We start from the raw sequence: 26,775 nt of genomic DNA, 5'->3' as shown, positions 1-26,775 counted from the left end.
AACATGCAACTGCACGCTCTTCATTTTGATACACGTGCAGAGATGATGAAATGAGCGCATACAAAGAACATCGGCAAAGCCCGATAGCGATCGAGCATCTCCGCCACCTGTAAAGGCGTGCTTACGCCTTAGCGTCACGGCTTCGTGTTGTTTTGGATGCAGAGGAAAAGGGGCACTGTCTACAACGCCTACACCGAAGAAAACCACTGATAAGTTTTAAGTGAAGAGCTTAGAGTGGCTCTTACATTATTGATGAGTCGCCGTAGGTATTCGTTGATGTTGTTAACCTAAAGCGTGTGATTGCTTGCTGCCGGCTGAAAACCAGGGCAATATATGCGGATAAAGTCAATACAAGTGTGTCACTGTGCAACGATACCGTGAGCCCCATTTCACAATATTTGTCGTTTGGTATTTCCGAACTCTTCATTATCACTTGGGTCTATTGTGCCTCATTCTTCTACTGGTGTGTCGAGTCTCTGGAGGAAGGAGGAGAGGGAAAACGTGTTTATTTGTTAGGTAAAAACATTTTTTTGATGTACCGTCCTTCCAGTAACCATTGGAAATCCTTGGAGGGAAGGCAACACTCTTTACGAGAAACACTATTGAGAAAATTTAGAGAACCAGCATCTCAAGGTGATTGCAGAACGATATTACCATCGCCAACATAAATTTCGCTTAAAGTCTACGAAGACAAGACACAAGAATTTAGGACTCACTTGGAGGCATAAAGCAGTAATTATTTCAACGCTCTATTTTGCGGGAGGTACAGGATAGGAAATGGCTAGTAGTGTTACAGTGAACCCTCCGCCACACACCATGCTACGCCTTGTGGAGTGTGTGTGTGTGTGTATGTGTGTGTGTGTGTGTGTGTGTGTGTGTGTATGTATGTGTGTGTGTGTGTGTGTGTGTGTGTGTGTGTGTGTATATAAATGCAACCAGTCGAAGTCCATTCAGAGTTTCTTAAACTGAAATACCATCGCTCTTAGCGATCTAATTTAGTGATTCTGCATTCTTCCTTTCGGAACAGTTTTATAAGTTTTCCTTCAGTACTGAACATAGCTGTGGTGATCACACCCTGTCGCATGTTCTTGATCTTATATCTAGTGACCAATACAGTGATTCGTATTGCAATGAGTGAAATTACCGACAGGACAGGTATCAACGTGCGTAACAATATTTTTCTCGTCCTGCATTTATAGAATTTAACCTATTTTCCGCCGTTTTGGTATCTGAAGAGTAACATGTCTGTGTTCCTCCTGCTTTTACTCAATGGGTTTGATGATAACAGATGAGCACCCTCAGGATCCTGGCAACTTCACTTCTGAAGCCTAGCAAGCTGATTTATGCGAGTTCTGTGTGAACTATTTCTGTGGCCTTTTTCCCACACCACCCTCCATACCTGAGAATACAGGAGGCGAACTATGTCTGTAATACGAGGTTAGGCTACAATCCTGTCTCACTCTTTTCTTAACCAATACTTCCCTTTCATGCCACGCGAATCTTATAACTGCTGTTTGATTTGCGTACAAGTCGTAAACAGCATTTCCCTCCCTGTATTTTACCCCTGATACCTACAGAATTTCAAAGACAGTATTCTAGTCAATTATACGAATGCGTTGTCACTGTCCTTTTGTACCACGAATTCATATAACTGATTCTCCCCGAAGGGAAATGAATCCACCACCTTCACTGCGGATGTACAGTTACGTTCTGCCTCCTGTGGAAATCTCAAAGTAGCGAGCACGGACAGAACATGGACGAGGACTGCGAATAGTGGCACTAATTGGGAATGTGCGTCAGCTGAAGGGTGTGGCGAGATAGTCTGCACAACTGCGGTAAACTTTGTGTCCGGGTGGCGCGGTGGTTAACTCACGTGACTAATAAGTAGGAGCTCCCGCACTCGAATCTTGGTCCGGACCACATTTTCACTCATCGCCGATAATTCCAAATGGAGTCTCAACGCAGCGAATATCAAAAGTTCCTTCCTTTTCCTTTCATTTCTCTCCCTTCCCCCTTAAGTTTCCATGATACACTCCTGGAAATTGAAATAAGAACACCGTGAATTCATTGTCCCAGGAAGGGGAAACTTTATTGACACATTCCTGGGGTCAGATACATCACATGATCACACTGACAGAACCACAGGCACATAGACACAGGCAACAGAGCATGCACAATGTGGCACTAGTACAGTGTATATCCACCTTTCGCAGCAATGCAGGCTGCTATTCTCCCATGGAGACGACCGTAGAGATGCTGGATGTAATCCTGTGGAACGGCTTGCCATGCCATTTCCACCTGGCGCCTCAGTTGGACCAGCGTTCGTGCTGGACGTGCACACCGCGTGAGACGACGGTTCATCCAGTCCCAATCATGCTCAATGGGGGACAGATCCGGAGATCTTGCTGGCCAGGGTAGTTGACTTACACCTTCTAGAGCACGTTGGGTGGCACGGGATACATGCGGACGTGCATTGTCCTGTTGGAACAGCAAGTTCCCTTGCCGGTCTAGGAATGGTAGAACGATGGGTTCGATGACGGTTTGGATGTACCGTGCACTATTCAGTGTCCCCTCGACGATCACCAGTGGTGTACGGCCAGTGTAGGAGATCGCTCCCCACACCATGATGCCGGGTGTTGGCCCTGTGTGCCTCGGTCGTATGCAGTCCTGATTGTGGCGCTCACCTGCACGGCACCAAACACGCATACGACCATCATTGGCACCAAGGCAGAAGCGACTCTCATCGCTGAAGACGACACGTCTCCATTCGTCCCTCCATTCACGCCTGTCGCGACACCACTGGAGGCGGGCTGCACGATGTTGGGGCGTGAGCGGAAGACGGCCTAACGGTGTGCGGGACCGTAGCCCAGCTTCATGGAGACGGTTGCGAATGGTCCTCGCCGATACCCCAGGAGCAACAGTGTCCCTAATTTGCTGGGAAGTGGCGGTGCGGTCCCCTACGGCTCTGCGTAGGATCCTACTGTCTTGGCGTGCAACCGTACGTCGCTGCGGTCCGGTCCCAGGTCGACGGGCACGTGCACCTTCCGCCGACCACTGGCGACAACATCGATGTACTGTGGAGACCTCACGCCCCACGTGTTGAGCAATTCGGCGGTACGTCCACCCGGCCTCCCGCATGTCCACTATACGCCCTCGCTCAAAGTCCGTCAACTGCACATACGGTTCACGTCCACGCTGTCGCGGCATGCTACCAGTGTTAAAGACTGCGATGGAGCTCCGTATGCCACGGCAAACTGGCTGACACTGACGGCGGCGGTGCACAAATGCTGCGCAGCTAGCGCCATTCGACGGCCAACACCGCGGTTCCTGGTGTGTCCGCTGTGCCGTGCGTGTGATCATTGCTTGTACAGCCCTCTCGCAGTGTCCGGAGCAAGTATGGTGGGTCTGACACACCGGCGTCAATGTGTTCTTTTTTCCATTTCCAGGAGTGTATTTCAGTAAACATTCTCAAAAGTTTTCTCTGTCTACAAATTTTATAAGCATAGGCTTGTCTTTCCTTAACCTATCGTCTATGGTAAACTCGTTGGGTCAGTATTGCCTCGTGTGTTTGAACATTTCTCCGGAACCCAAACTGTTTTCCTCAAAACAGCCCTGCTTCGTCTTGCATCTGTGTTAGGGATGTTTTTCGCTCGACAGCAGTAAAATGTTCTCAATAAATTAATGATGGTATTGTTAAGAGTTGGCGAAAAGAGAAGAGATTTCAAGGACAAAAATTGTGTATTCACACCAAATTGGATGAACAGAGACGATAATTTCAGGAGGTGAATAAAAACCGAAGAGATAGGTAAAAGACTTACAATAGCAAAACGAAAGATTCTATGAGTTAGGAATTTTATGGATTCAGTTGCTGTGAAGTGTCCCAGTACTGCAGAATAGAACTGCCACAAGGTTGCTAGCGTTCAATTAGAATGGAAAAGGTTAATGAGATTCAGGAAAGCCAAGAGGAAGTAGCCAAACGACTTGAGAATCGGGTAACAACGAATGAGTATGATTTCACAGAGGCCTTTTGATGGTTAAGTCGTGGATATAGATCGAATCAAAGAAATGATGGGCAAGTTTTGTTTACAGCAGGAAAAGGCATTAGAACGCGTCTGCCAAAATGGGGAAATTTTCCAAAAGTTTCGCCTGAAGTGAGCAGGGTCACTGACAAACTTGAAGTAGTTGCAAATGCAGTAGGACATATTTCCTTGGGGAGTTAGGTTGTCTCAGATAGTAACCAACCAGTGGCTGTCGGTGGTGGTAATGCGGTGCAGTAACTACTGTCGTTCATGAAGATGCAACAAAAAGTCGCCGGCCACCGTGACCGAGCGGTTTTAGGCGCTTCAGTCCAGAACCACGCTGCTGCTACGGTCGCAGGTTCGATCCTGCCTCGGGCATGGATGTGTGTTTCCTTCGGTTAGTTATGTTTAAGTAGTTCTAAGTCTAGGGGACTGATGACCTCAGATGTTAAGTCGCATAATGATTAGAGCCAGTTGAACTAACGAAAAGTCTACAGACTCTGTATTGAAGCGTTGCTAGAATTGTGGCAAACAAACGTGGACAGGGATGAACGGCAAATGCATGCGGTTGCAGAATTCGGAAGCATTGGCGATAATAATAAGCAGAAAGGACGGAATTGGAAGAACCGTGTTACGAACAGAGATTGCGCACTTTGCACTGATATCCGTGGCACGCAGCGCCAAGTGCGTGGTTAAAAGTATCGAGACTGATGACGGTGAGTATAGACCTCATTTTGTCTCACAAGGTACCTGCAGGTGGCGACTATTGGGAGGCGTGTCAGATGGATGGTGTGTCAGGAGGCCTTCTCCAAGCTCGACACTTGCCGGTTCCTCAGGGAAGAGGAGGTGGTTGTAACCTGTGTACGCCGGTGAGCGCAGTAAAAGAAGAGTGACTTTTAACCATTTATTTCTGCAAATACATCTCTCCTTAGTGATGCTACGGCGGTCCTTTGCCGCTGCTTGTCCGGTTGCGCCGCGAGCGCCCGACAGCTACTCAGGAAGTGGATGGTGTGTCTCCATCCTCCGCACTCGAAGAAGATGGCGCGTGCGTGTCTGGCTTACACACGCCGGCCTAGGAGATCCATGATCCCCTCCCGCAAATGTGGCTCATGCCTGCTCCCTGAACTGCGATGACGGCTGCCGTGCGGTCGAGAAGTGCGCCAACCCTGGCCTGCCGTGAAGGTAGGAACCGTGGCACCGCTGCAGTGTCATGAGCACTGGTGCCCTGGACTAAATCGACACGGTAGACTCTCAGGCCTTCCCATCTGCGTTGGAAGCTGTCAGCAGTGCCGAACTCGTGACTGGTGCTTGCGGAAAGGAAGACATATCTCCGGCGGCTGTTGGCGGTGCTGAGTGCGAGCAGGAAATCTACAACAGTTCATACAGTGCCAGGAATCGAGTATGCGCGTCCTGTACCCTGTAGATCCTTCTGACCAACTCCCGTATGAACTCAAATGCTCAGTAGTTATAGCTGAAATATTGGCTGCTGTTGACCCAATGTCACTTGTAATGACCGCGTAGGCTTTCATAATACGAATGTATCAGCGATTCATTGCGCGTACTATATCCTTAACACATTTATTATACCAAGACACTAGTCCGTAGAAATATTCAGTACGAAATCTTGCGTTAGCGGCACGTCCCCTTACTTCATGTGTAAGTAGGCTGTTTAGGTTCTTATATTGGTAACAACACGTAGCGCACTGTATGAAAATTACGGACTGTGCTGTGTGCAGTCTGTGGCTGGGTGGCATTGTTGTAATATTCGCTATTGTGGTGTTGGGCAGTTGGCTGTTAACAGCGCGTAGCGTTGCGCAGTTGGAGGTGAGCCGCCAGCAGTGGTGGATGCGGGGAGAGAGATGGCGGAGTTTTGAGAGCGGGTGATCTGGACGTGTGTCCATCAGAGACAGTAAATTTGTAAGACTGGATGTCATGAATTGATATATTTTATGACTTTTGAACACGGTTAAGGTAAATACATTGTTTGTTCATATGAAACGACCCCTTAGAAAAATTATAAATGACTGTGCTTAAACTGACACACAATATTTTTAGCTGCCGAGTGAGTCGTAGCGCCTCCGCTCCACCTTACCATCTGTTTGTGTTCGTGTACTTGCAACGGCGTCGGCCGCTTCGCCACGGCTACTACGGTTTCCACGTGTGTTCTACCAAAAGATTGTGTGAGCTTTACTTTCGATAAAACAACACGACACGTGCAGCGCGGGTCTCTAGAAATCCACGATTGGTTTTTCGATGCAATTCATGTGAACTCTGAACAGATCCACACAGCATACTTTGATGCAGTCGAGTACGTGTCTTACGTGCAGTTTATGGGTCCCCTTCACGTTGAAATGTTACTGTCTCGACATGGTTCTCAAGTCCCGTTCAAGCATCGCGATAATTCCGTTAATATGGTGTCACTCGCAGATGCTGAAATGGACTATACCACTGTTCGAGTCTTCAACCCCACGCCGCAGGTTGATGATAACTTCCTACAGGACATATTGACTCCTTATGGTAACGTAAAAAACGTTTGTCTCGAACGTTGGTCTACTCAACACAGATTACAGTAGTGGAATTCGTTCCGTGGAAACGCATGTCAAACGCAATATTCAATCACATTTACTAGTATGTGGTTATCGCTTTCAGGTCAAGTATACTGGTCAAGAGGGAACCTGCTTCCTATACAATGAAAATGGACACATTCGGTCTAATAGCCCGCGAAGAGTTTTTGTACTAAAGCCGTCATTAATGCGGCGTCGCAAATTGACGGTTTCTGATCTTGGTACTGCCACTCCTGACGATGGACCTACTTCTGACTCATATCATGATGATCGTACAATCGGTTCTGATAATGGTGTCAATGGCTTGCCGCCATTACCTCCGCTACAGGTTCAGAATCCTATTCCGCCTAGGAGAGAACCTGTAACAATGACAAACAAGCGACGTCGCACTCAAGATGGTGAGCCTGGGGATTTGGCTGAACCTTCTGCCCGAACCTCCTCCGCATCGATTGTGTCCCCTGCTCCTCTCGATGCTACGATACTTTCTATCTGTGGTACGGTGAGTGGCGAAGAAGTCTCCAGCATCCCACCGGCTCGCGAAGTGACTCCTTCTGAGCTGCCTGTGTGTGGAGAGGGAGTAGAGTCCACCCCTTCGTCTTTGTGTCCTCCGTTACAGTCTGAGACAACGCAATGTTCTCCTGATCCTTCGTCTTCGGACGCCAACGGTTTCCCGAATTTTCCGCCTTTAACAACGCCTGAGGAGAATGAAATTAGCGACCAAGTATCAGCTGTTGCATTAGATGCTTTCGCCTTAGTGACTGGAACAGCATTACGTGACCCTAATTCTGAGGGGCAGGAAGCCGTGCCTATGACATCTCCGACACCTCCGCCTGCAGTGGCCGCCATGCCACGTAGCCGACAAAAACAGCGTATACAACCTGAGGTTGCGATAGCACGTAAGATATCTAAGAAAAAAAGGTTATGATGATGGGGGTTTGATTCGTCTGCGGACTCCGAAATGGACCTTGACCCTCAGCTGTCTACCTGATTCTGCCCAATACGTTCCGTACATCCCTGTATAGCTGCGATCAATGACCCAAGCTACACGTTCCTTTCCTTACAGTTAATCGTGTGGAATCAGAATTGCTATTGGCTTCGCTGCGTCGGTTCATTTATGATTCATGTGCAGACATAATCTTCTTACGGTAAGTGTTATTTGGTTTTTTCCTCCTTACCTGGTTTTCGTATAATCTTTCAAGTAGCACCCGCATATTTTATGGTGACCGACTCATTCTTTATAATTATTTCTTCATACCTTTAGCTGCTGACGGGTGTTGATATATATCAACGGAGACAGGTGAAAATGTGTGCCCCGACCGGGACTCGAACCCAGAATCTCTTGCTTACACGGCAGACGCTCTATCCATCTGAGCCACCGAGGGCACAGAGGATAGTGCGACTGCAGGGATTATCCCGCACACGCCTCCCGCGAGACCCACATTCTCACCTTATATGTCCACACACTGCATTCCTAGTGTCCCTACCCAACACACTCATTACTCGTGGAAGACATTCTTACCAAGTCCCGCAAGAGTTCGGGTAATATGTGTGCATCCGCACAGAAGAGGAAGGGCATGACCGGTATTGCCAGAACTGTATACTTAAATGGATATGAAACCATATCCATATAAGCCTTATTCTTTGGCGAAGGCATTCGTATCGGTGAGGTGTAAATGTTGGATCTTGGCAGGGGCATATGTTGTCAACTTTTTAAACTTACCTTGATTCTTTTATGTGTCCCTTCTGGCACTGGTCGCACAGTGGATCGTTCGCCTTTTTATAAAGAGGATATTGTTTATTTGTTGCGTAAAGGTCCTCCGAGTTTTCTGTTGGGTGGTGGTTTTAACTGTGTATTGCGTGCTGCAGATCGATCTCCAAATTTTAATTTCTGTCGTGAATTACATGAATTAATCAGCCCCTTACACCAACATCACGTCTGGATATGTAAGTACCCGACATTAATTAAATTTACGCACTTTACTGCGATTTGTAGTAGTACATTAGATAGGTTTTACTTGTCAGACTGCTTGAGCGATAGTGTTCTTAATGTTGAAGTCATCCCAGCTTCCTTTAGGGATCACTGTGCTGTGGCGACAACTCTCCATCTTGAACTGCAACAGGTCAAATTGTTTCGCCCTCCGTGGATGTTAAACGTCGCTCACCTAGCTGACGCCTCTCTCGATGATGTGATGCGAGTCGTGTGGGATCGTACTTAATGGTACACTGGGAAATACTCTTCCACCCTTGACTGGCGGATACAGCTAGCAAAACCGAGGCGTAGGCAAACTCTGATACTTTTCTTTGCTGCCAAAGAGCGAGACTTTCGGAGAACTTGTGAATATTACTATTCCATCCTGAGTTAACTTTATGCTGCTTCGGATCACGCCCCTCTGGGAAATGCGGTTGTAAGGCGTGTAAAGGCAGAAATGTTGAACTTGAAGAGAATACAAATGGAAGGTTTGAAAATCCGATCAAAGCCGCGTTCATAGGTGCCAGAAGAACTGAATTCCTCATATCATTTGCTTCGACATGAACGCCTTGCCCACGCACTTGTATTCATTCTCTCACGACAAATGATGGACGTAACGTAATGGCGCAAGCTGATACAGTGCGTATCTTACACCAGTACTATGTAGATATCTCTGACATCGACGAGTCCAATGAAACCTTTTACGACCAACTTGTCAGCAACTAGGACACGACAATTACACCTGAACATAATGCAACACTCTTAGCTGCCTTTCAGCCTGAGTAAATTTACAAACTTCTTGTGGGATGGCCTTCTCAAAAGTCTCCGAGTCTACAGGGACTTCCCAAGGAATTTTACGCGCGCTTTTGGCCGTTGTTGGGTGTTACCTCTACTTTCCTTTTGAATGAAGTGTTACAGAGTAGAATAATGCCGAACTCATTCAAAGAGGGAAAAATTATTTTAATCCCGAAACGCACTGGACCCTCTGCCACTGATAGCTTTCACCCATTTACTTTGTTAAACTTTGATTATAAGACTGTCGCGAGGGGAGTTAATAGTAGGATGTCAGCTGTGATGAATATTATTGTTGCCAAACATCAAAGCTGCGTACCCCGTCGTACCATTATTACCCCTATAGTCGAGTGTCGAGACGTGGATTCGGTTTCTGCTGTAACGTCCCTTCTGCCCTTGCTTTTCTAGACCTCGAGATGGCATTTGATCGTGTTAATCACGACTTTCTGCTTCGGATTCTGCAGGCAATTGGTTTCACTGTTGACACACAGAGAGTGCTCTCAAATCTGTTTACGGGTATTTCGGCTCCGGTGGTTATTAATGGCCAACTGACGCACCCGATAAATATCTGTCGGGGAGTGCCTCAAGGAAGCCCGCGGTCAACAACTCTGTTTCTGTTGTCTCTGGAGCCCCTGCTTCAGATGCCAGCATCCCAGCTGATACGTTGGACGCTTTCCGGCGGAATTACAGTTGTTCATGGATACGAGGATGACGTGGTGGTTCTACTTCGCAGTCCTGCTGAGATAAATCGACTAAAGGCTGTAATCGATGATTTTTGTCGGAGTTTAGGTGCAAAACGTAATGAAGATAAATGCAAACTTCATCCCTTGCGAGGTTTTGATGACGCGGTTGTTCCATGGGTCACCGCGGTGGATCGGCATACGTCTCTCGGTATCATCATTGATGGTTGTCCACTCAAAATGGCGGCGCTCAACTGGAAGTCTGTTACGGAAAAAATTCATGGAGCGATACTAGAGCAAGAAAGGCGCTGTCTTACTCTGCTCCAGAAAGTCCGAATACTGGATACATATGTCTTATACAAAGCTTATTACGTGGACCAATTTTCTCCGAAGAACCTACAACAATTGTCTGGTCGTTACTTATTGAAAAGACATATATTTCCCTTACAATATGACGTGATCACGAAGCCTCTTTCTTTTGGTGGGCTGGACCTGACTGATATACGAAGGACGACGCAGACGCTATATGTGCGTCTTACTGTTTTGGCGATGCCTCAAGAAATTCACACGATCACGTCTGGTTTATTTCTCTGAGTCCATCCTGCTGGGCTTGCACCCCCCGTTGACGGTGGTTGCATAAATTATAAGTTAAAACACAATAGTGACTTCTACCATGCGGTGAGATACTTGAGCGCTGACATCTAACAGAGACCTGTCCTCACAATGAAATTCCTAAAGACTCGTTAGGAAGCAGTCTCTTGCCTGAACCTCGTTGAAAGAGAACCGCCACAAACAACCTGGATGACAATTTGGTTCAATATCAGTCTTCCGATTGTGCCAATGCGCGTAGCGTCCTCGTGGCGAAAGATAGTAAATAACTTGATTCCAAGGAACGAACGACTTTCCCGTATTGGGCTCAGTAACACGGATTTATGTAGTCGTTGTACGTCTCTAGACACAATACGACATCGCTTTACTTGTGGAGATCATGTGGCAAACTGGTCTTGGATCAGGACTTCCTTACTCAATCTTCTGAGACTGCGTTCACTACGGACATCTTATTGCGCCCAGATTCTTCTTTCTTTCCGCGGTTGAAAACCCATGTCGTTTTGTGGTCGCTGTGGCACTTCATTCATTACGTTGTAGAAAGCGAGCGGGAAGATCACATGAACTTCATGCAGTACATGATCACTGCCTATTGGACAAACTTGCGAATGCTTCGATATCGAGACCTCTTCCCCAACATATTGAATCTTGTTTTCCGTCGGCAAGGTGTTGGTTAATTTATTTTTTTCTAATCATATGTGTTTTTCTCTGTTATGTATGTTCCCATTTGATTTGCTACGGTTTGTCCTCTCTTGGTTTCCCTGTTCGTTTTGTTTTATGTTTTGGCTCAGCATCGCTCCAGTTCTATTGTAAAATGTGTATTCATGACGCATAGATACGGATGAGCGTATACAATCCTTGCAATCAATTTGGGAATTTTCTTAGTTTGCTGTTTCGAATTTAAGCTGGTTTCGTTTTCCTTCTACTTTTAGATTCTATTACAAACTATAAAAATACATAAACAATACAAAATAAAAAAAAATTACTACGAAAACCTTTTATAAATATTTGTTGATACGTATAATGTGAGCTTGGTGGTGGTTTGTGGGCTACGTTCTCGTTTTCCCCCCTTTCTCCTTTAATTTATTTTTCTCCCATTTGCAGCTTATATTACATGAGGATCTGACAATGGTCTTCTGAAGTGTCACGATAGTACCATGTCATTCTGATAAAAGAAAGGACGGCATAGTGGTTCACCTGCCTGGTAAATAGGAGATCCTGGGTTCGAATTCCGGTCCAGTACACATTTTGACTCGTCGCCGTTGATGACACGTAATGTCAAATGGTTCAAATGGCTCTGAGCCCTATGGGACTTAACATCTGAGATCATCAGTCCCCTAGAACTTAGAACTACTTAAACTTAACTAACCTAAGGGCATCACACACATCCATGCCCGAGGCAGGATTCGAACCTGCGACCGTAGCGGTCGCGCGGTTCCAGACTGAAGCGCCTAGAACCGCTCGGTCACACCGTCCGGCACACGTAATGTCCCGATGGAGCTGACGGCAGCGATCCCCTTTAATTTACATGTAATGTTTCATAGCTCCAGATTCCTCGTGTTTTTTCGGACATGCATTTATATAAAAGCTCTGCAATCATATTACTGCGTTAATTACGTAGCCATGGTTACTGAATAGCCACTAATATGAAGTTTACCGCTTAGAAGGGCATGAGGACGATTAGATTATTAAGTGAAGTTGTGAGGGAGTGATTATGATTGGTGAACATGGTTATGGAATGTGAAAAAGGAATATTGTTAAGATGTTAATCGAAAATACAGAACTGTTGTTATGCAGAGAGTAATCTCGAGAACCCACACTGAGGAAGCGTTGTCATTATGTCGGTAGCAGGAAGCGCCAAGTTCATTCATCGAACGGAGGATTTTTTTTTTTGTCCACATCCAGGGACACAGTGTTCTAGTGAATTACAATAAAAAATTAATTCACATATGATTTAAGCTGCCCGAGTAATATCTATAAGTTGAAAATAGCATAGGGGAATGATCTTACATAGTTTTACCAGAGGAGACGAGTGCATTTTTACCCCTGCCTTAGCAAAGTGTAAATCAACTGACCTTTTCAAGAGAATGCAAAATACGGAGGTGAAACAATCACGACGAACCATTTCTATGAGGAAGGAGTGAAGATATACCTACCTATAATCAGGATTATCAACTGTTATTATTAAGAGTGAGGAAGAAGCAAGTACTGTTTTCTCAGTAATGCATGCCAAATTGTGTTACTGGTTTCTTTATTATTAAGCTAGGGATTGCGGATTTTGAAAAGGGAGCTTGGAAATCAATGGACTGTATGAAATTGGATAAATTTTGTGATGTAATATAGGTGAATTTCTCAACAGATTCGTGATTCCAGCAGACAAGGAGCCCGGAAAGTGTGTCTCAGCTACCAATATGTGACCGCAAATAATATTTTGTATTGCTTTAGATTTACTTTCTGCGATCAAACATACCTGTGATGAGTTATTCAGACGCCTCTCTATAGCTGCAGAGGCCAGCATGCAGCCACGGCTTTATAAGTAACCATGTATGTGCTGTATTTCTTAGTATGTTTCTTCAGTTTCTGATTAAGTTACTGGACCGCGAAAATATCTGCTGTTCTATTTTTCAAACATACGGTAAGAAAACCTTTATTGCAGAATACAGAAATTAACGTATGAAGTTGTCAGCGGAGGAATTTGTGTATATAGTTTTTAGTAATTTTGCGTTAGCAGAGTAGTTGTTTAGAGATCAAGTCAAAATTGTTAATTAGACTGAAACATAGCAACTGATTGCAGATGGAAGAAGTGAAATGGTAAATGTAGTCACAGAACTTATTCTATTGCTTACAAGGAGTGAGGCACTAACTGCACAAAATGTTATGTCAGAATGGTGGTAAATACAAGGTTCCCTATAAGTATTGTTGACTAATAACAAATTAGAACTCTGCAGTGCACTGAAGACAGCAACCATACGTGTCCGATAAACTTCTGTTTAGTAACAGAGTGCGTTGTCAAGATGGGTTTCAGTACATGGGTTGGTTTGTGCGTACAGCAACTGAGTACATGTAGTTTACATGAGCCCGGCTGGCATTCTTATACAAATTCTCGTCTTGTCCGTTGTGTGGTGACGTAATGTCTTATACTTACCCTTACTTTGTTGTCTCTCAATTCTTTATATACTCCTGTTGATAGCAGATTCGGTAAAACACCGGTAGTCATGCTTTAAGGTAACATTCTTTAAATTGCTGTTTTAAAGCTTGGATTATTTCCTTGTCTGCCCTTGGGCTGCCTAAGTTGGTCGAGTCCATCATTATAAGAAGTATATATCCTCACATCTTCGGTGCTGGGCGTTCGTCCCATGCGATAAAATTCCTCTGCGTGAAGCATAAATGTAAACAAACCTACATGAGCACAAATAACCTCAGTAATTAGAGCGTGCAAACCTTAGATTGAAATAATATCGGATAGAGTGAAGGCAATGTTACTGAAGCAATAAAAAGTTTCACAGATCAATTCACTGAGAAGAGTGCAGTCTTCTAGTTTCTTATCTGCTGTGGATAAACTGAATTGAGCTTCTTACACCGAACTGATTGAAAGGACCTATCAAGTCGCATTTTGTGATGCTATTGGAGATGTAGAGACAAGTGAAGCGCAACTGTTAATCGTCATGATCAGATATGAAAATGGAAAGGAGAGATTACTGCACCCTACATTGTCATGCACATTGAGCCTCGTTCCTAACAGTTTTATGAGAAGTATTTTCTCAAATAGATTTTAATATTCAGTGTGATATCTGTTCACAACTGACGAGAAAAATTCGTGACGGTAATTACTATGGAATATCGTTGTCATATGTAGATTCACTAATTTTCTGTAAAAAAAAAAGTGATGTTCAGTATAGGGCTGCCGACATCTCAGATAACCAATTACTCACAGATTCATAATGTGGTTTTGCAAATTACTGCGACATCAGTCTATCAGGTAATATATTTTTCTTACACGTAAAATGGGAGTTTTGGAACTGCTTCCTAGTATGGGTATAGGAAGCTATTAATTGGAGAACACCATATATATGACATAAAATTTTGACGATAAGTTGCTAAATAACTTAGAGTTTTATAAACGTGGAAAAAGTACCTTAGTTGGTTTTTGTCTTAAATGAGCAGTGTAAAGTGAAGTACTGCTTTATACTGCTACATAATAGGAACAACTGTAAGGAGGAAAGATCTGAGAACTACAGCCTCGGACACGCTAGAGGTTCGAGTCCTCCCTCGGTAATGGATGTGTGTGTTATTCTTAGCATAAGTTAGTTTAAGTATAAAGCAGTTTTGTCCCTTAATAATTCACACACATTTGAACTTTTTTCTGAAACTTCCTGGCAGATTGAAACAGTGTGCCGGCAAATTACTTGGTTTGGGTTCTGCTTGAGCACACAATATTAGCAAATTTCATATCAGGTGCAGAGTGAATATTCATTCTTGGATTTCCAAAACTGTTTTGTGTTTAGATCTGTAACTGTTACAAGCTGAGACCACAAAGTGAATAACATAGTAAGGCACATTCAAGCGGAAGCAGCTCGTCAACCAAGAAGAATACATCGATCCTTTACTTTTATAAATCAGAGTACATGCAGTTCTTTTAAGTTTAGGTAAAGTCTCATGACATGACTACAATAACCATTACCGATTACTGTAACACGCTGTAAATCAAAATCTATGCGCCATAGGTGTCTTTCGTTGAACAAAGCATTATCGTACTAAATGTAAGAACTGTATGTGTAATATTATCATAACAAATGTGACTGTGTCCAAAATGAGAAAGAATTTAATGACAGATCGATCACGTCAGGCGCCGAAAAATCTCCAGTCTATGGCACCGCCATTTGTAAATGCAGTCCTGCCAAAATCGTGCTGCCGGTTTCTCTGGAGACAGACCGAACGATATTACGTGCTCTCAGTCGTTCACGTAGCCGTGTTTCAGGTATCACTGAGCAAAAGGGAGGGGAGGTATACAAGATTAATCTCTGTAGAGAAATCACCTGTCGCCAAAAGTGCAATTTGATTTAATATACAAAAAAGTGTCATGTCTGAATAACTTCACTCGGTTTCTTAAGTTGTACTCGGCGACTAGTGTTTACCAGAAACCAGAATAACGTCAGGTGTGCCCCAGCAGAGTGTGACAGGACCGCTACTATTCTCTGTACACAAAAATGATTTGCTGGATCGGATGGGCAGCAATTTACAGCTTTTTGGTGGTGATTCTGTTGTTTACGGTAAGGTGTCGAAGTTATGTGATTGTAGGAGAATACGAGATGGCTTAGACCTAATTTCTAGTTAGTGTGCCGAATCGCAGCTAGCTCGAAATGTAGAAAAATGCGGATGAGTAGTAAAAACAAGCCCTTAATTTTCGGATACAACACTGGTAGTATCCTGTTTGACACAGTCACGTCGTTTAAATATCTGGGAGTAGTGTTGCAAAACGATATGAAATGGAAACAGAGTGCAAGGATTGTGTTACGCAAGGCGAATGCTCGACCGCGGTTGACTGGAAGAATTTTACGTGTGTGTGTGAAATCTTATGGGACTTAACTGCTAAGGTCATCAGTCCATAAGCTTACACGCTACTTAACCTAAATTATCCAAAGGACAAACACACACACCCATGCCCGAGGGAGGACTCGAACCTCCGCCGGGACCAGCCGCACAGTCCATGACTGCAGCGCCTCATACCGCTCGGCTAATCCCGCGCGGTGGAAGAATTTTGCGCAAGTGTGGTTCGCATGTATAGGACACAGGTGTTACCTAGTCTTGAGTACTTCTCTAGTGTTTAGGATCCTTACCATGCCTGATTAAAGGAAGAGATCGAAGCAATTGAGAAGCGGGCTGCTAGATTAGTTACTGGTAGGTTCGAGCAACGCGCAAGTGTTACGGGCCGGCATTTGAAGCTGACTTTAGAACAGTTCTACTACGGCCGCGAACATACATTACGCGTAAGGATCACAAAGGTAAGATACGAGAAATTAACGCTCATATGGAGGCATGTAGATAATCGTTTTTTCCTCGCTCTGTTTGCTAGTAGAACGAGCAGGGAAATGACTAGGTAGTGGTACGGTGTAACCTCCACCACGCGCCGTATGATTGATTGTGGTGCATCTATATAGATATAGATGTAAGTGTCGATGTATATTTAAGCAGCAAGCCAAGTTACTCTAAATTTCATTTCCTTTACGCTACTACTGGGATAAACCAAGCCAGTATTAACTTAAGGTAATCATAGATGTGAAAATATTGCAGTTTATACCCTCCAAAATATTTCTCCATGGCAAACGTCGAGAGTGTTATTGAGACTGCAAACACTATTAGCAGTGTATTGTTTGGAATGTGGAAAAGAGAGCTGAAATGAAGTGAGAAAACTGTTCGTATTCCAGTATCACTCCCTATCATCCAAAAACTAATGACTGTACTTGAAACTTTTATCGAAACACACTGTGTGCCGTCACATGGTCAAATGCAATCAATTACAGCGCGATGTGTATGTACTCTCTGCAATACCACTGCACCCAACATCCTATGCCGAAAGTGCAGTTAAAAACTAGGAAGGATGTGTTCCACGTTTAGTATTTCAATAATCAGTCAGCACAGATAATGCTCTGAAACTTGTTTTCTTTCCATTCGTTCAATCCACGATATCATAAGGGTTTGCATTTGGAAGCAGCCTACTTCAGGTACAAAGAACTCTTTTAGTCTTGTAACACCAATGATAGATATATATTTATGTATATTCCGTATACGTTCTCTGCTGACATTATACGCTAGTGAATCTGCGTAGTCAAGATCTTTGGTTGTGTAAATACGTAACAGTTATGTTAATGATTTTGGTGTTTTAGGAAATTAAATTTTAACGGTACCTTTGGTTTTATTTGTAATACTCTTTGAATGTAATGATTTGTAAAAAGTCTGTATATTTTACTGGTCCATATGCAGGGAAGCTAAATGTAAAGCCTATAGTAAAGCCCCGCCGCTACGAAAGTAGTTTGGCGGGACTGAAAAATGGGGGCCTGGCGCGCAGGGCTCTTGATTCCTCAGTGGCGAGGGGATATTCGAGTTCTGACTGTGATATGGGGTTGTCAGTGGATATTCTAGTTCGACTGTGGTACTGAGTTGTCAGCGGCGGCCGTGGTCAGCTATTGTGGTTCATATGGGTATGAGGCAAGGAGAGCTTTCGAGCATGTAAATTAGCCTCAGATGGAATGCAAAGTGGTCTGTCGACCGTGATAGTATAACTGGCGCTGTTTGGTTAAATTTACGACGCCAAGAAGAGTTACATGAGGGCGTGGCTAACGTTAAGAGCCGTGGACCCTTTACCGTCAATTTTATAGCCACTGTAATTTTCCACAAGCGCGACCACCTTCTGCGGAATTGTTATCTAAATATGTACATCCAATGGACCAGGTATTATGTGTTGAATAATAACTTTTTGTGGGACTTTTAAATTAAGCCTGCACACCCGCGATTGTTCCCAGTCACATTCCTAGACAGAGTTCTTTCCAAGTGAATTAATTCCGAGTATCCTGCTTTTTATTAAACCGACAATTTTGCAGTGAAACGTATTGCAGTTTCGTTACCTTTGTGGAGTATGGAGTTCGGTTAGTTTTCTGTACAATAGTAAAAGATTTATTCCACATGAATTTTTCGTCTTAAAATTTCCTAAAGTGTGTTCTTAAAGAAAGCTTTTATTAAGTAAAAAGCTTCCATTAAAATATTCAGTGACAGTAATGTACAGTGCTTACACCAGTCTGTAAGTGAAAGTTATAAAAAGACAGCTGTCCTATTTCAATTTGAGCAGGTTTTTTAAAGTTGTAATTGTTTGCTTCTTTTTAAGTGGTTTTTCAAGTTGTGCAGTCATTTAAAAAGCCAGTTTGTCTTTGAGTCCAATGAGAGACTAGTTGCTAGTTGTCCGTGTTAACTGTTGAACTCCTTTTGCATTATTTCTTATATTTAATGTTGTTACTAAAGGTATCTGCTATTGTTTTAATTTTGTGTGTTACCATTTACTATTGCTTATGGTTCTTCAAACGATACCAATTTTGGAGGCCCCGTAAGCTACTTCACTCATGTGATAAATGAAAGTAAAGACGCCCTCTGAGCAAGTGTAGCAATCAGTACAATCATTTATTCTGCTCCAAACCTTTTCTTATAATTAATAAGTATACTGCCCATTTATGCAAAGAAACTTCATGTACAAATTTCTGAGGCCCATAGTAATCAGTACTGTTTCGAAACATGATATTTTGTGTAATAGTTAATTAATATAATTTTAGTCCATCTTACTGCTAGTCAGACTTTGTTAGCAGGTTTGTATGCTCATCTGCATTTGTTCATTGTACACCACAGTAGTTTTTACCATTAGGAAGCGTTATTGAGAGCCAGCGTGTACTGATGTATATATATTTATTGGCCATTCTGTGTTATGAACAAGCGTTAGCTGTTACGTAGTTTGCTAGAGCAAGTTACTGTATAATATTGAGTGTAACTGTGTTGGAAGAGATTAGCCAAAGAATAAAGTGAGGTTAGTTCTCTTAAGTCAAGTTTAATACCACTTTTCCATAAAACGTGGCTCCACATTGCCTAACTAGGCTATCAACCTCATGTAAATATAATTACACTTTACTTTCGTATTAGTAGAACGTAAATGCAAAACCCATTTGTTGTGCTGCTGTTCTTGTTTCACTTTCTTCGCAATTACGAAATCATAGCATGGTTTTTTGTCATTAGGTACAGTCGCGGTCTGGCTAAACCCTTTACAAAACGTTAACATTGTCTGTGACTGATAAGATTACAGTCCAAAAGCATACCACTAGGGGCACTAGGGGATGGGTGGTGAGGAGGTGAGGGGGGGTGGGGGGGTCCTGGAGCTGTGTTTATTCACAGCTGAATAAACTGTTATATTTAAGATTAATCACTTGTTTGCCGTCCAAAAGACAGTTCAGCCATGACTTACTTCTATTGCTAGAAGTCACAGATTAGATATTTGCAGATAACCAATTTCAGCAACGTACTGCGGCTGTGAATGGTCTGGTCACGTCTTAACAGTCAGCGAACTACATGTAACCATCGTGAACACATATTGTTACGTCCAAGTCCTATCAAGCTGCCAAACAATGTCTCATTATACAGTGCAAAATTTAATATCACTGACCGTCACATAGCAGTGTACAAATAAAAATAAAGTGAATGAAACTTTGGATATTTTGTCACTTATATTACTGAAGATTCTAAGTATTAATCTTACAGTTTCATGACGCTGCCCTATTCGAAATATTATGCAGGAGACGATCTGTGATGACAGTGGTCCAGAACTGCTACATATCTCAAGTTAGCGACAATTCATTAATTTTGTGTAATGCCATAAACTGTTGGCAGAGGTTGGTTCCCTGCCCGCTGCAGCGCACAAGGGTCACAGCTGCTAGCGCTGTTATATCGTCCCTCACAAACACAGGAGAGCCCAGTTCGTTTCTTATGAGTCTGGCCTGCTGTCAACTACGTGTCTACAGGTTCAAATGGTTCAAATGGCTCTCAGCACTAAGGGACTTAACATCTGTGGTCATCAGTCCCCTAGAACTTAGAACTACTTAAACCTAACTAACCTAAGGACATCACACACAACCATGCCCGAGGCAGGATTCGAACTTGCGACCGTAGCAGTCGCGCGGTTCCGGACTGAGTGCCTAGAACCGCTAGACCACCACGGCCGGCTGTCTACAGGTGGAACCTCTCTGCCAGCATGGCACATTCGCAAACGCCCAGTTTCAAAATCATTTAGAGAGACAGAGCAATCATAAGCTTTACAGTTCTCTTTGCTGTGACACATCCGAGTGACTAGAATTGTTTCGTATTAACACTGCAAGAATCGATTTTTTAAAATAAAGTGTACTTCGGGCAAAATAGACAGAGAAAAATAAATCTACGTTGCTTTTTATTTGTTGTTGTTGTTGTCTTCAGTCCCGAGACTGGTTTGATGCAGCTCCCCATGCTACTCTATCCTGTGAAGGCTTCTTCATCTCCCAGTACTTACTGCAACCTACATCCTTCTGAATCTGCTTAGTGTAATCATCTCTTGGTCTCCTTCTACGATTTTTACCCTCCACGCTGCCCTTCAATACTAAATTGGTGATCCCTTGATGCCTCAGAACATGTCATACCAACCGATCACTTCTTCTAGTCAAGCTGTGCCACAAACGCCTCTTCTTCCCAATTCTATTCAATACCTCCTCATTAGTTATATGATCTACCCATCTAATCTTCAGCATTCTTCTGTAGCACCACATTTCGATAGTTTCTATTCTCTTCTTGTCCAAACTATTTATGGTCCATGTTTCACTTCCATACATGGCTACACTCCATACAAATACTTTCAGAAACGACTTCCTGACACTTAAATCTATACTCGATGTTAACAAATTTTTCTTCTTCAGAAACGCTTTCCTTGCCATTGCCAGTCTACATTTTATATCTTCTCTACTTCGACCATCATAAGTTAATTGCTCCCCAAATAGCACTACTCCTTGACTACTTTAAGCGTGTCATTTCCTAATCTAACAGCCTCAGCATCACCCGATTTAATTCGACTACATTCCATTATTCTAGTTTTGCTTTTGTTGATGTTTATCTTATATCCCCCTTTCAAGACACATTCCATTCCGTTCAGCTGCTCTTCCAGGACCTTTGCTGTCTCTGACAGAGTTACAATGTCATCGACGAACCTCAAAGTTTTTGTTTTTCTTCTCCATGCATTTTAATTCCTACTTTCTTTTGTTTCCTTTACTGCTTGTTCAGTATACAAACTGAATAACATTAGGGATAGGCAGCAACCCTTTCTCACTCCCTTCCCAACCACTGCTTCCCTTTCATGTCCCTCGACTCTTATAACTGCCATGTGGTTTCTGTACAAATTGTAAGCAGCCTTTTGCTCCCTGTATTTTACCCCTGCCACCTTCAAAATTTGAAAGAGAGTATTCCAGTCAACATTGACAAAAGTTTTCTCTAAGTCTACAAATGCTAGAAACGTAGGTGTGTCTTAGGAATCAGCGTGACCAGGTTGCCCCATACATGTTTCCCACGATTGTCTGGTTGAAGGCATATGTGACACTCATCGGTGAAGAGAACGTGATGCCAATCCTGAGCTGTCCATTCGGCATGTTGTTGGGCCCATCTCTACCGCGCTGCATGGTGTCGTGGTTACAAAGACGGACCTCGCCATGGATGTCGGGAGGGAAGTAGCGCATTTTGCAGCCTATGGCGCACTGTTTGAGTAGTAACACGACGTCGTGTGGCTGCACGAAGCATTATTCAACATGGTGGCGTTGCTGTCAGTGTTCCTCCGAGCCATAATCCAGAGATAGCGGTTATCCACTGCAGCAGTAGGGCTTAGGCGGCCTCAGCGAGACAGATTCTATCTCTCTGTATCTCCTCCATGTCCGAACAACATCGCTTTGGTTCTCTCCAAGACTCCCGGACACTTCCCTTGTTGACAGTCCGTCCTGGCACAAAGTAACAATGCGGATGCGATCGAATCGCGGTATTGACCGTCTGCGCATGGTTGAACTACGGACAACACGAGCCGTGTACCTCCTTCTTGGTGGAATGACTGGAACTGATCGGCTGTTGGACCCCCTAAGTGTAATAGACGCTGCTCATGCATGATTGTTTATATTTTTGGGCGGGTTTAGTGACAGCTATGAACAGTCAAAGGGACTGTGTCTGTGAAACAGTATCTACAGTCAACGTCTTTCTTCAGGAGTTCTGGGAACCGGGTGATGCAAAACTTTTTTTGATGTGTGTATATGCTGTACAATGGGATCATCTTGCATTTATATCCATTGTCATATGTGAACACTGCCTGAAAAATGTGTCGTGAGTACAGTTAGGAGTAAAGAAGTAACAATTCAAAACGTCATGACTGATGGGGCAGTTTTATTGCATGAACTGTGAAAAAGTGGTAAGCGACAGCCTTTTTTTTCCTTGCGTCATTTTGTGGGGCGTTCTAAGCCTGAAAAATTGTATTAAATGTTTGAAGCAGTGTGTAGCATTTTTGCAAGTCACTAAGTGCTTTCGTTCTCATATACTGGATGCATAAAATTTGTGTGTCCGCGAGCGTGGCGTACACTTCTTTTTCACCCCGGCCCTTTTCGCTTTGTAGGTATGTGGTTCTTGCACCCACAGCTACTCTGTCCCAAAAGCCCTTGACAGAGTACCAACTTTCGTTGAAATCGTTCCAGTGGTTTCGGAAGAGATTTGGAATATACATACACTACCGCCCATTAATTTCAATACACGCAAATAAATGACATTTACTTCTCTGTACATAAGGTCTAATACCGTGGGTACGATTGAGGAAGTAAAGGAATAGTGCAACAGTTGTATATATGTCATGATTTTTGTTTGTGGTCATCGAGACAAAATAGTATCCAACAACAATTTTGTGTACATAAACGTTATGTACCTATCTGATATGTTTCTTAACCTCTTTGCCGACGGACGCCAGATTCGGTGTACCTGTGTTGTTCCCTGTAGTGATGTGATGTCCGCTGCGAACAGCAAGCATCGCTACGATACGTAACATCTGGTTCCTGCACGTCAGCTCCTTCGTGACATTGAGGTGTGCAGATCGCTAGTATGGCTCCACGAGTGGAGATACCCATAGAAAAACGTACTGCAATTGTAGCACTTAGTCAAGCAGGTTTATCTATTTGACAACCTCGTAAAACACCTAAAAGTGATGATAAATGTATCAGTATTACCAGTGAGAGAAACAGATTCAAAACAGCGCCCCAAATTCGTACAGAATTTGTAGAAACGAACACAACAGCAGTATCTGTTGCAACAGTAAAATGGGGACTGACTGAAGCCGGCTTGAAAGGATGTGCCACAGCTAGAAAACCCCCTATGAGGTCCATAGATAAACAGAAGAGACTTGAATGGGCTAGAAAACATCGTAATTTGACATCGGAAGAGCGTACGAAGATGTTACTCGCCGATGAAGTGAAGTTCGAGATTTTTGGAACCAGAAGTAGAATATATTTTCGCCTATTTGTAGGGGAAAGATGGATTGCCCTTAATAGGAAAAGGTTCACCTTACGACAGGATAATGATCCAAAACATCGGTCGGCATACTGTACGAACTACATTACATCAAAGGAAAAACAAAAAGTAATGAATGATATGGTATGGCCATTCCAAAGCCCCGATTGTAATCCCACTGAAATGGGCTGGGATGACGTGGACAGACTTATCAGGGAAGTTAATATATCTAGCAAGGAACATCTCCTACAAAAACTGACTGACCGCATGCCTCGAATTTGTGAGGCAGTCATTAAATCCAAAGGAGGATGCTCTGATGAAAGTGAAATATAATGATTGTGATTGTATTCTATATGTGGAAGTTAACACAATTATATTTTGTGAGAAATATCGTTTGACTTGTGTTGCAAATACGAAATACCAGGGCGTGTTGAAATTAATGAACGGTAGTGTAATTACACACACTTTTCTAGTATGTGTGAATGTGTTGTTTTCGTGATCTGATTTTGATGAAAATATATAGCCTGTACGGTACCCCTGAAGCTACCAGTGAAAAGCCCACAAAAATCTATCTCGTAGTTTTTGAGATTAGTGTGTTCAGAAAGGCAGACAAGAAAGTTTTAGTAAAACTTCAAATCACGATATAATTTTTTTTGTCGCCAAACGATTTCGTTAACTATAGCTCGTACAGTGCTCTAACCTATCCTCAAATTGCCGGCGAAAAACCCATGAAAATTCGTCATGTAGTGTTGGAGATTAGTGTGTTCAGTGACAAACAGACACGACGATTTTACAGATTTATTATTAATATGCATGATATATTACAGTTTCTGAATGGAAATATACATAATTCTGTTATTAGTTGAAAACATAAATATTTAAGTAGTTATATTCTGCAAAAGAATTGCATAAGTACTATATTTTTCATTCCATGTATTCGACATTTGTATGAGCAAACTTTATCTCAGTCCATAGGAAACTGTCCTTTAGCATGTTTTCTTAGATATGCCCCACGTGACCACATCTCATCACTTAATTTTGCACCAGGTTACCTCCATCTACCATTTATTATGTCACTGAAATGGCATTTCTTATCACAATTACTGGATTACTCACAGCGGCCAAAGACAGACTTTTTCACCTATAGCTTGTACAGTTGTCTGAGTATATAACCTTTTCATTCACAAAACATATAAAATTTCTTACTCTTAGGCATCCATCAGCTACATCTACCCCTACAGCATAATATTTCTTTAAACTAATGCTTGGTGTGATCATTTAACGTCTGCTCAGTACACAGTAAAGAAGAAGAAATAGAAAAACTAAACTTGGTTTCGTTGCAAATAAGAACTACATAGGTAATGTTTACTATAGTCAGAAGAAAAACATCGTACACTACTTAGTAATAAAACAAGACGATAGAAGAAATGTATCTAATTTCTTACATACTCACACGCTCTCACATTTAATGCCTGTCCATCAGCATCATATCTATATCACTGTGTATCTCAAGTATTCTACCTCACTTCGGATACGGCAAAAGTTAAGCGCTCTTGTGCTGTGCGCCAAAATTTGAAATATCTTTGGAAAATAAATTTGAACTTCGAGATTTCGTTACCAGTTCGTTCGATTTATTATGTGTCATGATCAATATGTTGTACCCTTTCCTAAATTTAATAAGTTTTGTCTTAGGATCCTGATGATGTGTCATGACCTCGCTTTACTTTTTCATGTATTCTGTTAAAATCTGCTTTTTCTGGCCAAGGTCCAGCTCCTGGGAATATAACAACTTCTTCCACCAAAGTTTTCAATTTTTTGTTTTCTTGATTTCACTAAACTCTGTGGATTCGTGAACCAATGCTGTTAATATATGCTTCAGTTCGGTTATTTCTTTGCCTCATACCCTTTAGTTGTGAAGACAATAATCTCTACTCGATCTCATTCTAGGTTCGAACATCAGTAACTTGCCACAATGACTGGGGGTTGTTACACTTTTTGCGTGTTTCACCATACCCCCTTCGATTAACTTATCAATTTCATTCTGTATCACTACCATCGGTGCTATGGGTACTGGATTAGGTAGTATGAAAAATGCTTCATTGCCCACTGCATCTCAAAAACACTTGCAACCATACAGCAAACCGGCTTCTTTGTTCTATTGTAATACGTTACTCGGTATGTGACCAGAAACCATTATGTTTCCTCTCTTCTTACAAAGTCTCTGAATTACAAGGGATGATAAATACTGACTTACTCTGGTGAATAGGATTTTGAATAGATGTACATGCCGTTTCGTTTACCATTCTCCAGCTCATATATATAAATATATAAATATATATATATATATATATATGTATATATATTGTCAGACCATAATACAACAACGTTTCATATGCAAACACTAGAAGTATCGGTTACTCACATTGCAAGTGATCCAATGCAATATCCTATTCATCTTATTCAACTCTATCGAAACTGTGCTAATCGTCACTGCTCTCTCTGTTGGTTACGTCTCGTATTAAATCGTTAATATGGTCACTGTAGCGCTTAAACACATTGATTACGTAATGAACAAATATGTTTGTCATGTTTATACCTTGCTGACGGTTAAAACTGCGGTCGTCCAAGAAATCTCCAACTTTTTGCGCAATCCGTTTACGTTCTTCATAAGCTTTTATCTTCTGACCCGTAAGGTTAATGACATGCTTCCAGATCAGTTTCCACAATCGCACGAAATTACTACGGCTGTCATCGTATATTCGTATGGTGAGTTCGTCCACCACCATCACTACCAACATGACTTCAATGTTGCCAACGCGAATTTCCGGGAAGAACTGCTGTAGCTGACCAGTTAGGGCAGCAACGGCCACCGTCGACTGGTCGCTTGCTTCGAACGCTGGGCTGCCACTGAAGACCCAGCTACCGGTGCGCGCGGCCTTCTGGAGACGGGAAATGAGTGTCATTTCGGAAATAGTACCCTGGACTACTTGTCTCGCCATTGTTAGCAGTTCTTGACTCTGTTGACCTCGTAGGTTATAGGATTCCACCGAATCGATCTCTGCCCTTTC

At 42.9% G+C, this 26,775-nt stretch overlaps 1 protein-coding gene across 1 annotated transcript in view; it reads right to left on the bottom strand.

Annotated features, from left to right (window-relative positions):
- LOC124616129 overlaps positions 1 to 26,775 on the bottom strand; it is a 202,080-nt gene that overhangs the window by 120,561 nt on the left and 54,744 nt on the right. The window lies entirely within an intron of this gene.

This window comes from Schistocerca americana, chromosome 5 (genome assembly GCF_021461395.2).
Source record: "Schistocerca americana isolate TAMUIC-IGC-003095 chromosome 5, iqSchAmer2.1, whole genome shotgun sequence".
Taxonomy (NCBI): Eukaryota; Metazoa; Arthropoda; class Insecta; order Orthoptera; family Acrididae; genus Schistocerca; species Schistocerca americana.
The sequence above is the reverse complement of the archived record's forward strand: the minus strand, read 5'-3'. Positions and strand labels throughout refer to the sequence as shown.